Source organism: Triticum urartu, chromosome 3A (genome assembly GCF_056163025.1).
Source record: "Triticum urartu cultivar PI428250 chromosome 3A, HENAU_Tu73, whole genome shotgun sequence".
Lineage (NCBI taxonomy): Eukaryota > Viridiplantae > Streptophyta > Magnoliopsida > Poales > Poaceae > Triticum > Triticum urartu.
This window is the reverse complement of record NC_141875.1, coordinates 488,946,344-488,961,024: the sequence shown is the minus strand read 5'-3', so window position 1 is coordinate 488,961,024 and position 14,681 is coordinate 488,946,344.

Below are 14,681 nucleotides of genomic sequence, written 5' to 3'. Positions count from 1 at the left end.
CCCTACTCATGGTTTAAATTTGTGGATGATTATACAAATTTTTTATGCCGGATTGAATTTTGCTTCTAGAAATCTTTTGGATTCGGCCGCGGGAGGTACTTTTATGGAAATCACCTTAGGAGAAGCTACTAAACTCCTAGATAATATTATGGTTAATTATTCTCAATGGCATACTGAAAGATCTACTAACAAAAAGGTGCATGCGATAGAAGAAATTAATGTTTTGAGTGGAAAGATGGATGAACTTATGAAATTATTTGCTAATAAGAGTGTTTCTTCTAATCCTAATGATATGCCCTTGTCTACTTTGATTGAGAATAATAATGAATCTATGGATGTGAATTTTGTTGGTAGGAACAATTTTGGTAACAACGCGTATAGAGGAAATTTCAATCCTAGGCCTTATCCTAGTAATCCCTCTAATAATTATGGTAATTCCTACAACAATTCTTATGGAAATTATAATAAGATGCCCTCTGATTTTGAATCTAATATTAAAGAATTTATTTCTTCGCAAAAGAATTTTAATGCTATGATTGAAGAAAAATTGCTTAAGATTGATGATTTGGCTAGGAACGTTGATAGAATTTCTCTTGATGTTGATTCTTTAAAGATTAGATCTATTCCTCCTAAGCATGATATCAATGAGTCTCTCAAAACCATGAGAATTTTTATTGATGAGTGCAAGGAAAGAATCGCTAGGACGCGTGCTATGAAAGATGCCTTTATTAAAGCGTGTTCTTCTAGTTCCTATGAAAATAATGATGAAGATCTAAAAGTTATTTATGTATCCCCTATTAAATCTTTGTTTTGCAATATTAATCTTGATAATGATGGGACTGAATATGATCCACCTTTACCTAGAAGGCGTTCTAAAAATTCGGAGTATTTAGATCTTGATGGTGAAATTGATAAAAGTGGGATTAAAAGAAATAAAACCCTAGATGATGCTAAACCCACTATATTGGATTTCAAGGAATTTAATTATGAAAATTGCTCTTTGATTGATTGTATTTCCTTGTTGCAATCCGTGCTAAATTCTCCTCATGCTTATAGTCAAAATAAAGCCTTTACCGAACATATCGTTGATGCCTTGATGCAATCTTATGAAGAAAAACTTGAGTTGAAAGTTTCTATCCCTAGAAAACTTTATGATGAGTGGGAACCAACTATTAAAATTAAATTAAAGATTATGAGTTTTATGCTTTGTGTGATTTGGGTGCTAGTGTCTCTACTATTCCCAAAACTTTGTGTGATTTGCTAGATTTCCGTGATTTTGATGATTGCTCTCTAAACTTGCATCTTGCGGATTCCACTATTAAGAAACCTATGGGAAGAATTAATGATGTTCTTATTGTTGCAAATAGGAATTATGTGCCCGTATATTTTATCGTCCTTGATATAGATTGCAATCCTTCTTGCCCTATTATTCTCGGTAGACCTTTCCTTAGAACAATTGGTGCAATTATTGATATGAAGGAAGGAAATATTAGATTTCAATTTCCATTAAAAAAGGGCATGGAACACTTCCCTAGAAAGAAAATAAAATTACCATATGAATCTATCATGAGAGCCACTTATGGATTGCCTACCAAAGATGGCAATACCTAAATCTATTCTTGCTTGTTATGCCTAGCTAGGGGCGTTAAACGATAGCGCTTGTTGGGAGGCAACCCAATTTTACTTTTAGTCCTTGATTTTTGCTCCTGCTTAGTAATAAGTAAATTATTTAGCCTTTGTTTTGGTTGTTTTTTTTGTGTTTAATTAGTGTTTGTGCCAAGTAGAACCGTTGGGAAGACTTGGGGAAAATCTTGTTGAACTTGCTGTAAAAAACAGAAACTTTAGCGCTCACGAGAACTGCTGTCATTTTTATTTGGAGAGTGTTATTTAGTTAATTCTTTTTTCAGATGATTAATAGATAAATTCCTCACGTACAGAAATTTATTTTAGAATTTTTGGGTTCCAGATCTTGCGCTAGCTACAGATTACTACAGACTATTCTGTTTTTGACAGATTCTGTTTTTCGTGTGTTGTTTGCTTATTTTGATGAATCTATGGCTAGTAAAATAGTTTATGAACCATAGAGAAGTTGGAATAAAGTAGTTATAACACCCATATAAATAAAGAATTAGTTCATTACAGTACCTTGAAGTGGTCTTTTGTTTTATTTCGCTAACGGAGCTCACGAGATTTTCTACTTTAAGTTTTGTGTTGTGAAGTTTTCAAGTTTTGGGTAAAGATTTGATGGATTATGGAACAAGGAGTGGCAAGAGCCTAAGCTTGGGGATGCCCATGGCACCCCCAAGATAATCTAAGGACACCTAAAAGCCAAAGCTTGGGGATGCCCTGGAAGGCATCCCCTCTTTCGTCTACTTCTATCGGTAACTTTACTTGGAGCTATATTTTTATTCACCACATGATATGTGTTTTGCTTGGAGCATCTTTTCTGATTTTAGTCTTTGCTTGTTAGTGTACCACAACCATCTTTGCTGTACACACCTTTTGAGAGAGCCATACATAATTTGGAATTTGATAGAATACTCTATGTGCTTCACTTATGTCTTTCGAGTTTTATAATTTTGCTCTAGTGCTTCACTTATATCTTTTAGAGCACGGTGGTGGATTTGTTTTATAGAAACTATTGATCTCTCATGCTTCACTTAGATTATTTTGAGAGTCTTAATAGCATGGTAATTTGCTTAAAATCCTAATATGCTTGGTATGCACGATTAATAATAAAACTTTCTTATGAGTGTGTTGAATACTAAGAGAAGTTTGATGCTTGATGATTGTTTTTAGACATGGAGGTAATAATATCAAAGTCGTGCTAGTTGAGTAGTTGTGAAATTGAGAAATACTTGTGTTGAGGTTTGCAAGTCCCGTATCATGCACATATGGTAAACGTTATGCAACAAATTTGAAACATGAGGTGTTATTTGATTGTCTTCCTTATGAGTGGCGGTCGGGGACGAGCGATGGTCTTTTCCTACCAATCTATCCCCCTAGGAGCATGCGCGTAGTATCGAGGTTTTTGATGACTTGTAGATTTTTGCAATAAGTATGTGAGTTCTTTATGACTAATGTTGAGTCCATGGATTATACGCACTCTCACCCTTCCATCCTTGCTAGCCTCTTCGGTGCCATGCATTGCCCTTTCTCACATTGAGAGTTGGCGCAAACTTCGCCGTTGCATCCAAACCCCGTGATATGATACGCTCTTTCACACATAAACCTCCTTATATCTTCCTCAAAACAGCCACCATGCCTACCTATTATGGCATTTCCCTAGCCATTCCGAGATATATTGCCATGCAACTTTCCATCATTCCGTTCATCATGACACATTCATCATTGTCATATTGCTTAGCATGATCATGTAGTTGACATAGTATTTGTGGCAAAGCCACCATTCATAATTCTTTCATACATGTCACTCTTGGTTCATTGCATATCCCGGTACACCGCCGGAGGCATTCATATAGAGTCATCTTTGTTCTAGTATCGAGTTGTAATCATTGAGTTGTAAATAAATAGAGGTGTGATGATCATCATTTTCTAGAGCATTGTCCCAAGTGAGGAATATAAAAAAAGAGGAAAGGCCATAAAAAAGAGAAGGCCCAAAAAAAGAAAGGCCGTAAAAAAGAAGGAGAAAAGGCCCAAAAAATAAGAGAAAAAGAGAGAAGGGACAATGTTACTATCCTTTGCCACACTTGTGCTTCAAAGTAGCACCATGATCTTCATAGTAAAGAGTCTCTCATGTTATCACTTTCATATACTAGTGGGAATTTTTCATTATAAAACTTGGCTTGTATATTCCAACAATGGGCCTCCTCAAGTGCCCTAGGTCTTCGTGAACAAGCAAGTTGGATGCACGCCCACTAGTTTCTTTTGTTGAGCTTTCATACATTTATAGCTCTAGTGCATCCGTTGCATGGCAATCCCTACTCCTTGCATTAACATCAATCGGTGGGCATCTCCATAGCCCATTGATTAGCCTCGTTGATGTGAGACTTCCTCCTTTTTTGTCTTCTCCACATAACCCCCTCATTATATTCTATTCCACCTATAGTGCTATGTCCATGGCTCGCGCTCATATATTGCGTGAAAGTTTATAGGTTTGAGATTACTAAAGTATGAAACAATTGCTTGGCTTGTCATCGGGGTTGTGCATGATGATAGCATTCTTGTGTGACGAAAATGAAACATGACTAAACCATATGATTTTGTAGGGATGATCTTTCTTTGGCCATGTTATTTTGATAAGACATAATTGCTTAGTTAGTATGCTTGAAGTATTATCATTTTTATGTCAATATGAACTTTTGTCTTGAATCTTTCGGATCCGAATATTCATACCACAATTAAGAAGAATTACATTAAAATTATGCCAAGTAGAACTCGCATCAACAATTCTGTTTTTATCATTTACCTACTCGAGGACGAGCGGGAATTAAGCTTGGGGATGCTTGATACGTCTCCAACGTATCTATAATTTTTGATTGCTCCATGATATATTATCTACTGTGTTGGAAATTATTGGGCTTTATTATCCACTTTTATATTAATTTTGGGACTAACCTATTAACCGGAGGCCCAGCCCAGAATTGTTGTTTTTTGCCTGTTTTAGGGTTTCGAAGAAAAGGAATATCAAACGGAGTCCAAACGGAATGAAACCTTCGGGAACGTGATTTTCTCATCGAATACAACTCAGGAGACTTGGACCCTACGTCAAGCCAATTAACAGGAGGCCACGAGGTAGGGGGCGCGCCTACCCCTCCCCCCCCCCAGGAGCGCCCTCCACCCTCATCGGCCCCATGTTGCTCCACCGACATACTTCTTCCTCCTATATATACCCACGTACCCCCAAACGATCAGATACGGAGCCAAAAAACCTAATTCCACCGCCCCAACTTTCTGTATCCATGAGATCCCATCTTGGGGCCTGTTCCGGAGCTCCGCCGGAGGGGGCATCGATCACGGAGGGCTTCTACATTATCATCCAAGCCCCTCCGATGAAGTATGAGTAGTTTACTTCAGACCTACGGGTCCATAGTTAGTAGCCAGATGGCTTCTTCTCTCTTTTTGGATCTCAATACAATGTTCTCCCCCTTTCTCGTGGAGATCTATTCGATGTAATCTTCTTTTTGCGGTGTGTTTGTTGAGACCGATGAATTGTGGGTTTATGATCCGGTCTATCTACGAATAATATTTGAATCTTCTCTGAATTCTTTTATGTATGATTGGTTATCTTTGCAAGTCTCTTCGAATTATCAGTTTGGTTTGGCCTACTAGATTGGTTTTTCTTGCCATGGGAGAAGTGCTTAGCTTTGGGTTTGATCTTACGGTGTCCTTTCCCAGTGACAGAAGGGGCAGCAAGGCACGTATTGTATTGTTGCCATCGAGGATAACAAGATGGGGTTTTTATCATATTGCATGAAACTATCCCTCTACATCATGTCATCTTGCTTAAGGTGTTACTCTGTTTTTAACTTAATACTCTAGATGCATGCTGGATAGCGGTCGATGAGTGGAGTAATAGTAGTAGATGCAGGCAGGAGTCGGTCTACTTGTCTCAGACATGATGCCTATATACATGATCATACCTAGATATTCTCATAATTATGCTCAATTCTGTCAATTGCTCAACAGTAATTTGTTCACCCACCGTGGAATACTTATGCTCTTGAGAGAAGCCACTAGTGAAACCTATGGCCCTCGGGTCTCTTTCTCATCATATCAATCTCCATCACTTTATTATTGCTTTGCTTTTTTACTTTGCCTTTTACTTTTCACTTTGCATCTCTATACCAAAAATACCAAAAATATTATTTATCATCTCTATCAGATCTCACTTTCGTAAGTGACCGTGAAGGGATTAACAACCCCTAAGCGCGTTGGTTGCATTGAGCTATTGTTTTTGTGTAGGTACGAGGGACTCGCGCGTAGCCTCCTACTGGATTGATACCTTGGTTCTCAAAAACTGAGGGAAATACTTACGCTACTTTGCTACATCATCCTCTACTCTTCGGGGAAATCCAACACAGTGCTCAAGAGGTAGTATTCACCACCTTCGGATTTGTGCCTTCGAAGTTGTTGATTTTTATGGCACCGGAACGGTAGACCTCCTCGATAACGTAAGGACCTTCCCATTTAGAGATAAGTTTTCCTGCAAAAAATCTTAAACGAGAGTTGTATAGTAATACATAATGACTTACATTAAACTCACGCTTTTGTATCCTTTTGTCATGCCATCTTTTAACTTTTTCTTTAAACAACTTGGCATTTTTGTAGGCTTGGGTTCTCCATTCATCAAGTGAGCTAATATCAAATAACCTCTTCTCACTGGCAAATTTAAAATCATAATTAAGTTCTTTAATAGCCCAATAAGCCTTGTGTTCTAGTTCGAGAGGTAAGTGACATGCTTTTCCATAGACCATTTTAATGGCGACATACCCATAGGATTTTTATATGCAGTTCTATAGGCCCATAATGCATCGTCAAGTTTCTTGGACCAATTCTTTCTAGACCTATTAACAGTCTTTTGCAAAATTAATTTGAGTTCTCTATTACTCAATTCTACTTGACCACTAGACTGAGGGTGATAAGGAGATGCAATTCTATGATTAACATCATATTTAGCAAGCATTTTACGGAAAGCACCATGAATAAAATGTGAACCACCATCAATCATTAAATACCTAGGGACTCCAAACCTTGGAAAAATAACTTCTTTAAGCATTTTAATAGAAGTATTATGATCAGCACTACTAGTTGGAATAGCTTCTACCCACTTAGTAACGTAATCAACAGCAACCAAAATGTGTGTATAACCATTAGAGGAAGGAAAAGGTCCCATATAGTCAAATCCCCAAACATCAAATGGTTCAATAACAAGTGAATAATTCATAGGCATTTCTTGACGTCTACTAATATTACCAATTCTTTGACATTCATCACAAGATAAGACAAACTTACGGGCATCCTTGAAGAGAGTAGGCCAATAAAAACCAGATTGCAGTACCTTATGTGTAGTTCTATCTCCAGCATGGTGTCCTCCATAAGCTTTGGAGTGACACTTGCGTAGGATCTGTTCCTATTCATGCTCAGGTACACAACGTCTAATAACACCATCTACTCCTTTATAAAGATGTGGGCCATCCCAAAAGTAATGCCTCAAATCATAGAAGAACTTTTTCTTTTGCTGGTATGTGAAACTAGGTGGTATAAACTTAGCAACAATGTAATTAGCATAATCAGCATACCATGGAGCAGTATGAGAAGCATTTATGACATTTAATTGCTCATCGGGAAGGCTATCATCAATAGGTAGTGGGTCATCAAGCACATTTTCTAACCTAGACAAGTTGTCTGCAACGGGGTTCTCAGGTCCTTTTCTATCAACAATATGCAAACCAAATTCTTGTAGCAAGAGAACCCATCTAATAAGTCTAGGTTTAGCATCTTTCTTTTCCATAAGATATTTAATAGCAACATGATCAGTGTGAATAGTTACTTTAGAATCAACAATATAAGGTCTAAACTTATCACAAGCAAATACAACCGCTAAGAATTCTTTTTCAGTGGTAGCATAATTTCTTTGAGCATTGTCTAGAGTTTTACTAGCATATTGAATAACATTTAGTTTCTTATCAACTCTTTGTCCTAGAACAGCACCTGCAGCATAATCACTAGCATCACACATAATTTCAAAGGGTAAATTTCAATCAGGTGGCTGAACAATAGGTGCAGAGATCAATGCTTTCTTAAGTATTTCAAATACTTCTACGCAATCATCATCAAAGACAAATGGTATATATTTTTGTAATAAATTAGTCAGAGGCCAAGAGATTTTTGAGAAGTCCTTAATGAACCTCCTATAAAAACCGGCATGACCAAGGAAACTTCTTATACCTTTGATGTCCTTGGGACATGGCATCTTTTTAATAGCATCAACCTTGGCTTTATCAACTTCAATACCTCTTTAAGAAACTTTATGCCCCAAGACAATACCTTCATTAACCATAAAGTGGCGCTTTTCCCAATTCAAGACAAGATTAGTTTCTTCACATCTCTGCAAAACTCGATCAAGGTTGCTCAAGCAATCATCAAAAGAAGATCCACAGACGGAAAATTCGTCCATGAAAACCTCACAAATCTTTTCACAAAAGTCAGAGAATATAGCCATCATGCATCTTTGAAAGGTAGCAGGTGCATTACATAAACCAAAAGGCATACGTCTATAAGACCAAAAGGGCATGTAAAAGTAGTCTTTGATTGATCTTTGGCTGACACAGGTATTTGAGAGAAACCAGAATAACCATCTAGAAAGCAAAAATGTGTATGTTTGGACAATCTTTCTAGCATTTGATCAATAAAAGGTAAGGGGTAATGATCTTTTTTAGTAGCCTTATTTAATTTGCGGAAATCAATTACCATCCTATAACGTGTAATAATTCTTTGAGGAATCAATTCATCTTTATCATTAGGAACAACAGTAATACCTCCCTTCTTAGGGACACAATGGACAGGGCTTACCCATTGACTATCAGCAACGAGATAAATTATACGTGCCTCAAGGAGCTTTAGTATCTCCTTTCTTACCACTTCTTTCATTCTAAGATTTAGCCGGCGTTGATGATCACGAACTGGTTTAGCATCTTCTTCCAAATTAATTTTATGTTGACATAGAGTGGGACTAGTGCCCTTAAGATCATCAAGAGTATACCCAATAGCAGCGCGGTGCTTCTTCAGAGTTTTCAATAATCTCTCTTCCTCATGCTCTGAAAGGTTAGCACTAATAATAACAGGATATATCTTTTTCTCATCAAGATAAGCATATTTAAGAGTATCAGGTAACGGTTCAAGCTCAAACACGGGATCACCCTTGGGTGGAGGAGGATCCCCTAGGATTTCAACAAGTAAATTGTTTTTCAGAATAGGTTCCTGTTTAAAGAATACTTCATCTAATTCCCTTCTTTCATTCATAAACATATCATTTTCATGGTCTAGCAAGTATTGTTCTAAAGGATCACTAGGAGGTACAGCAATAGAAGCAAGACCAATAATTTCATCCTTACTAGGTAATTCTTCTTCACGGTGTTGTCTACTAAATTTAGAAAAATTAAATTCATGAGTCATATCATCTAAACCGATAGTAACATCTCTTTTTCAATCTATGGTAGCATTAACAGTATTTAAGAAGGGTCTACCAAATATAATGGGACAAAAGCTATCTTGTGGGGAACCAAGAACAAGAAAATCAGCAGGATATTTAGTTTTCCCACACAAAACTTCAACATCTCTAACAATTCCCATTGGTGAAATAGTATCTCTATTGGCAAGTTTAATTGTGACATCAATATCTTCCATCTCAGCAGGTGCGATATCATGCATAACTTCTTTGTATAAGGAATAAGGTATTGCACTAGCACTAGCACCCATATCACATAAGCCATGATAACAATGATCTCCTATTTTAACAGAAATAACAGGCATGCCTACCACAGGTCTAGGTTTATCTTTATCATGGGGTTTAGCAATTCTAGCAGTTTCATCACAGAAATAAATAACATGCCCATCTATATTATCAGACAAGAGATCTTTAACAATAGCAATATTAGGTTCAACCTTAACTTGCTCAGGAGGTGTATATGTTTTAATATTGCTTTTACGAACTACAGTTTAACCTTTAGCATGATCCTTTATCCTAATAGGGAAATGTGGTTTCTCAACATAAGAAGTAGGAACAATAGGATCATTATAAGTGATAGTCTTTTCTTCAACTTTAATAGGTGCAGCTACTTTTACTTCTATGGGAGGATGATATTTAAACCACTTCTCCTTGGAGAGATCAACATAGGCAGCAAAAGATTCACAGAAAGAAGCTACTATCTCAGAGTCAAGTCCATATTTAGTGCTAAATTTATGAAAAATATCGGTATCCATAAAAGATTTAACACAATCAAAACTAGGTGTCATACCTGACTCCTTACCATTGTCGAGGTCCCAATCTTTAGAGTTGCATTTAATTCTTTCCAATAAATCCCATTTGAATTCAATACTCTTCATCATAAAAGAGCCAGCACAAGAAGTATCAAGCATGGTGCGATTGTTACTAGAAAGCCGATCATAAAATTTTTGAATAATCATTTCTCTTGAGAGCTCATGATTGGGGCATGAATATAACATTGATTTAAGCCTCCCCCAAGCTTGAGCAATGCTTTCTCCTTCGCGAGGCCAAAAATTATATATATAATTGCGATCATGATGAACAAGATGCATAGGATAAAACTTCTGATGAAATTCCAATTTCAATCATTTGTAATTCCAAGACCCCATATCATTACATAGCCTATACCATGTCGATGCATCTCCCCTCAAAGATAAAGGGAAGACCTTCTTCTTAACAACATCTCCGGGTACACCTGCAAGCTTAAATAATTCACAAACTTCATCCACATATATCAGATGTTCATCAGGATGTTTTGTTCCGTCTCCTAAAAAAGGATTAGCTACCGGTTTTTCTATCATACCCGAAGGAACTTCAAAGCAAGCATTTTCATTTTCATTTTCATTTTCAGTAGGTTGAGGAGCAACTCTTTGCTCTACTAGTCGGGGTGAATATACCCCGAACAAGCCCCTCAGAGGATTACTTTCCATGGTAACAAGTGACAGTAAATTTCAGCACACTATATAAATTTTTCCTTACCAAATTCCACCTACCAAAGGCGCTTCACTCCCCGGCAACGGCGCCAGAAAAGAGTCTTGATGACCCACAAGTATAGGTGATCTATCGTAGTCCTTTCGATAAGTAAGAGTGTCGAACCCAACGAGGAGCAGAAGGAAATGATAAGCGGTTTCCAGCAAGGTATTCTCTGCAAGTACTGAAATAAGTGGTAACAAATAGTTTTGTGATAAGATAATTTGTAATGAGCAACAAGTAACAAAAGTAAATAAGGTGCAGCAAGGTGGCCCAATCCTTTTTGTAGCAAAGGACAAGCCTGGACAAACTCTTATATGATGTAAAGCGCTCCCAAGGACACATGGGAATATCGTCAAACTAGTTTTCATCACGTTCATATGATTCGCGTTCGGTACTTTGATAATTTGGTATGTGGGTGGACCGGTGCTTGGGTGCTGTCCTTACTTGAACAAGCATCCCACTTATGATTAACCTCTATTGCAAGCATCCGCAACTACAACAAAAGTATTAAGGTAAACGAAACCATAGCATGAAACATATGGATCCAAATCGGCCCCTTACGAAGCAACACATAAACTAGGGTTTAAGCTTCTGTCACTCTAGCAACCCATCATCTACTTATTACTTCCCAATGCCTTCCTCTAGGCCCAAATAATGGTGAAGTGTCATGTAGTCGACGCTCACATAACACCACTAAAGGAGAGACAACATATATCTCATCAAAATATCGAACGAATACCAAATTCACATGACTACTAATAGCAAGACTTCTCCCATGTCCTCAGGAACAAAAATAACTACTCACAAAGCATAAACATGTTCATAATCAGTGGGGTATTAATATGCATATAGGATCTGAACATATGATCTTCCACCAATTAAACCAACTAGCATCAACTACAAGGAGTAATTAACACTACTAGCAACCTACTAGCACCAATCCCGGACATGGAGACAAGAATTGGATACAAGAGATGAACTAGGGTTTTGAGATGAGATGGTGCTGGTGAAGATGTTGATGGAGATTACCCTCTCCCGATGAGAGGAGCGTTGGTGATGATGATGGCGATGATTTCCCCCTCTAGGAGGGAAGTTTCCCCGATAGAACAGCTCCGCCAAAGCCCAAGATTGGTTCCGCCAAGGTTCCGCCTCATGGCGGCGGAGTTTCGTCCGAGAAGATGGCTTATGATTTTTTTCCCATTGAAAGACTCCATATAGCAGAAGATGGCCACCGGAGGGCCACCACGGGGCCCACGAGGTAGGGGGCGCGCCCCCCACCCTCGTGGGCAGGGTGTGGCCCCCCTGGTGAAGTTCTTGCTCTCAGTATTTTTTATATATTTGGAAAACATCTTCCGTGAAGTTTCAGGACTTTTGGAGTGTGCAGAATAGGTCTCTAATATTTGCTCCTTTTCTAGCCCAGAATCCCAGTTGCCGGCATTCTCCCTCTTTATGTAAACCTTGTAAAATAAGAGAGAATAGGCATAAGTATTGTGACATAATGTGTAAGAACAGCCATAATGCAATAAATATTGATATAAAAGCATGATGCAAAATGGACGTATCAATATGCGGCACCGAGCAAAATGGGAACAAGTATTGAGAGAAAAATTGGAAGGAGTATCACGAACAAAAGGAGTATGTGGAGCCGCATCCTATCGTGATCACCCGCAACGTGGCATCTTTCCAACATCGTTGGGGGATCATTCAAGGGAAAGTGAACAAGTACGTCGGCTACTACTCACAAGTGACCAAACGCCCTCAAAGTGGGATGAAAGTGGCAACTCACGTAAGCTCAATTACTTCATCTTGTCGTCATCTGCATATGCTTCTTATGTACGCATTCTTGTGCTCATACATACGTTGTTTGCTAGATGGCGGTGGCGACCACTTTGTATCACGAGGTGGAGAAGATGCCGTTTGCTTTTAGACATTGTTGGATCATATTGAATGGCAAGCAGAGGACAATCTCAAGTCCGGCAAGAAGAGGAATGAGGCTCAAGCTCCAACCAATCAATTGGGTTGGACGATGAAGAGGACGATGTTGTCTTCACGAATGGAAAAGCTACCATGCCAAAGGATAACCACCAAGTCATGAGAAACAAGTGGGAGAAGGCATGTGCCTCCCGTGATGCCGCGACTACAAAAATGTTGTCCACATGGACGGGCATTTTTTAAGCGAGGGAGAACAAGAAGGAGGAAAGGTACAAGCTCATGTTGGATGCGCAAAAGAATAGGATGGAGTGGGACCGAAAGAGGGCGGGGAAGAAGCTCAAAATTGAGAGGGAGAAGATCGAGTTGGAGAAGCAAGAGGCAGCGATCAAACGGGAACTCGAGAAGGACAAGATATTTGGCGACATAGAGCTTGAGAAGGAGAGATTGCAACTTGCACGGGACGCGGAGGATGCGAGGATCATGTTGGTGGATGAAACCCTCTTGGATGAGCATGCGAAGAAGTGGCTTGCGGACATGAAGAAGGAGATCAACGACCGTAGGGTACGAGGCGGCGAGGGCGGGTGCGGCACGGATGCAAGAGGAGGAGGCACCCCAGATGCAGGCGGAACAGGACCAGAATGATGCATTCCGCCTGAAGCACGACACATTTCCCTCGAAGCAGGCACCCGACCGGTGATCCGAAGCCATCCGTCACGCTCGGACATTGATTTCAATTTGCATGTCTGGTTTGTTGAACTACAATTTGCTTTGCTTTCTTTTGAACTATTAAATTCGCATAATTTGTATCATATGATCGATGTGCATGTATTGTATGAATTTGAGGATCAAAATTTGAGGTATGTGAATGTGCGGCGTAACATATGAGAGGTCAGCGGCGTGCCCGCGGGCGTATAGGGATCGAATTTGCCAAGTCTAGTTGTAGATGGTCTAAGCTAGCCAGGCTCTCAGTTCGCCGAGAGCATATGTGTTAACGGAAACAGATCCAACCAAAATCCAGTGCAGCGAGTCCGACGAAACTTTGACCTGCGGCCGGCTAGCACGGCGCGGACAAAACACAAGCGCGTCGCGTCGCACCACCACAATGCCAATCGCGGCAGGTGTCGCCCGGACTACGCACATGCAGAGCACAACCACCACCCTAAGACACACAAGTTGATTGGTTCCAGCCGTGTGCGGTGCCCCCCTCCACCATAATCCACCTCGGTCCTATCGTAGCGGTGCTTAGGCGAAGCCCTGTTTCGATAGCATCATCATCGTCATTGCGCCGTCGTGCTGACGAATCTCTCCCCCGACACTCTGCTGGATCGTGAGTTCGTGGGACGTCACCGAGCCGAACGTGCGCATATCATGGAGGTGTCGTACTTTCGGTACTAGGATCGGTCGATCGTGAAGACGTACGAGTACATCAACCGCGTTATCATAACTCTTCCGCTTACGGTCTACGAGGGTACGTAGACAACACTCTCCCCTCTCGTTGCTATGCATCACCATGATCTTGCGTGTGCGTAGGAATTTTTTTGAAATTACTGTGTTGCCCAACAGTTCGGGCGCGGAAGAGCACGGGCACCAGCAGCGCCCAGGCTGCCCTCGACATGTTCGACGGAATTACCGAACAAGAGTCGGTACGTTTTCTTTGCTCCCGTCTGATCAGATTTTTGCATAGACCACTAGTTCATTTCGCACATGATGAATGCTTGCAAATCATAATTATGTAGGATGTGATCTTGTCGAACATGATCAATGACAACAAAGATCCGACCGAAATGGAGTATGAATTGGAGACCACCACCGCATTTGAAGTTGGGACCACATCTGATCTCAATCCGAGCAAGAAAAGAAGAAGACCAAGACGGCAAAGGCAAGATGTCCGGCATTCTCAAGATTTGAGGACATCTTGTTGGTCAAAGGTTGGTTGGGCACAATGATGGATCTAATATGCGGCATCGAGCAAAATGGGAACAAGTATTGAGAGAAAAATTGGAAGGAGTATCACGAACAAAAGGAGTATGTGGAGCCGCATCCTATC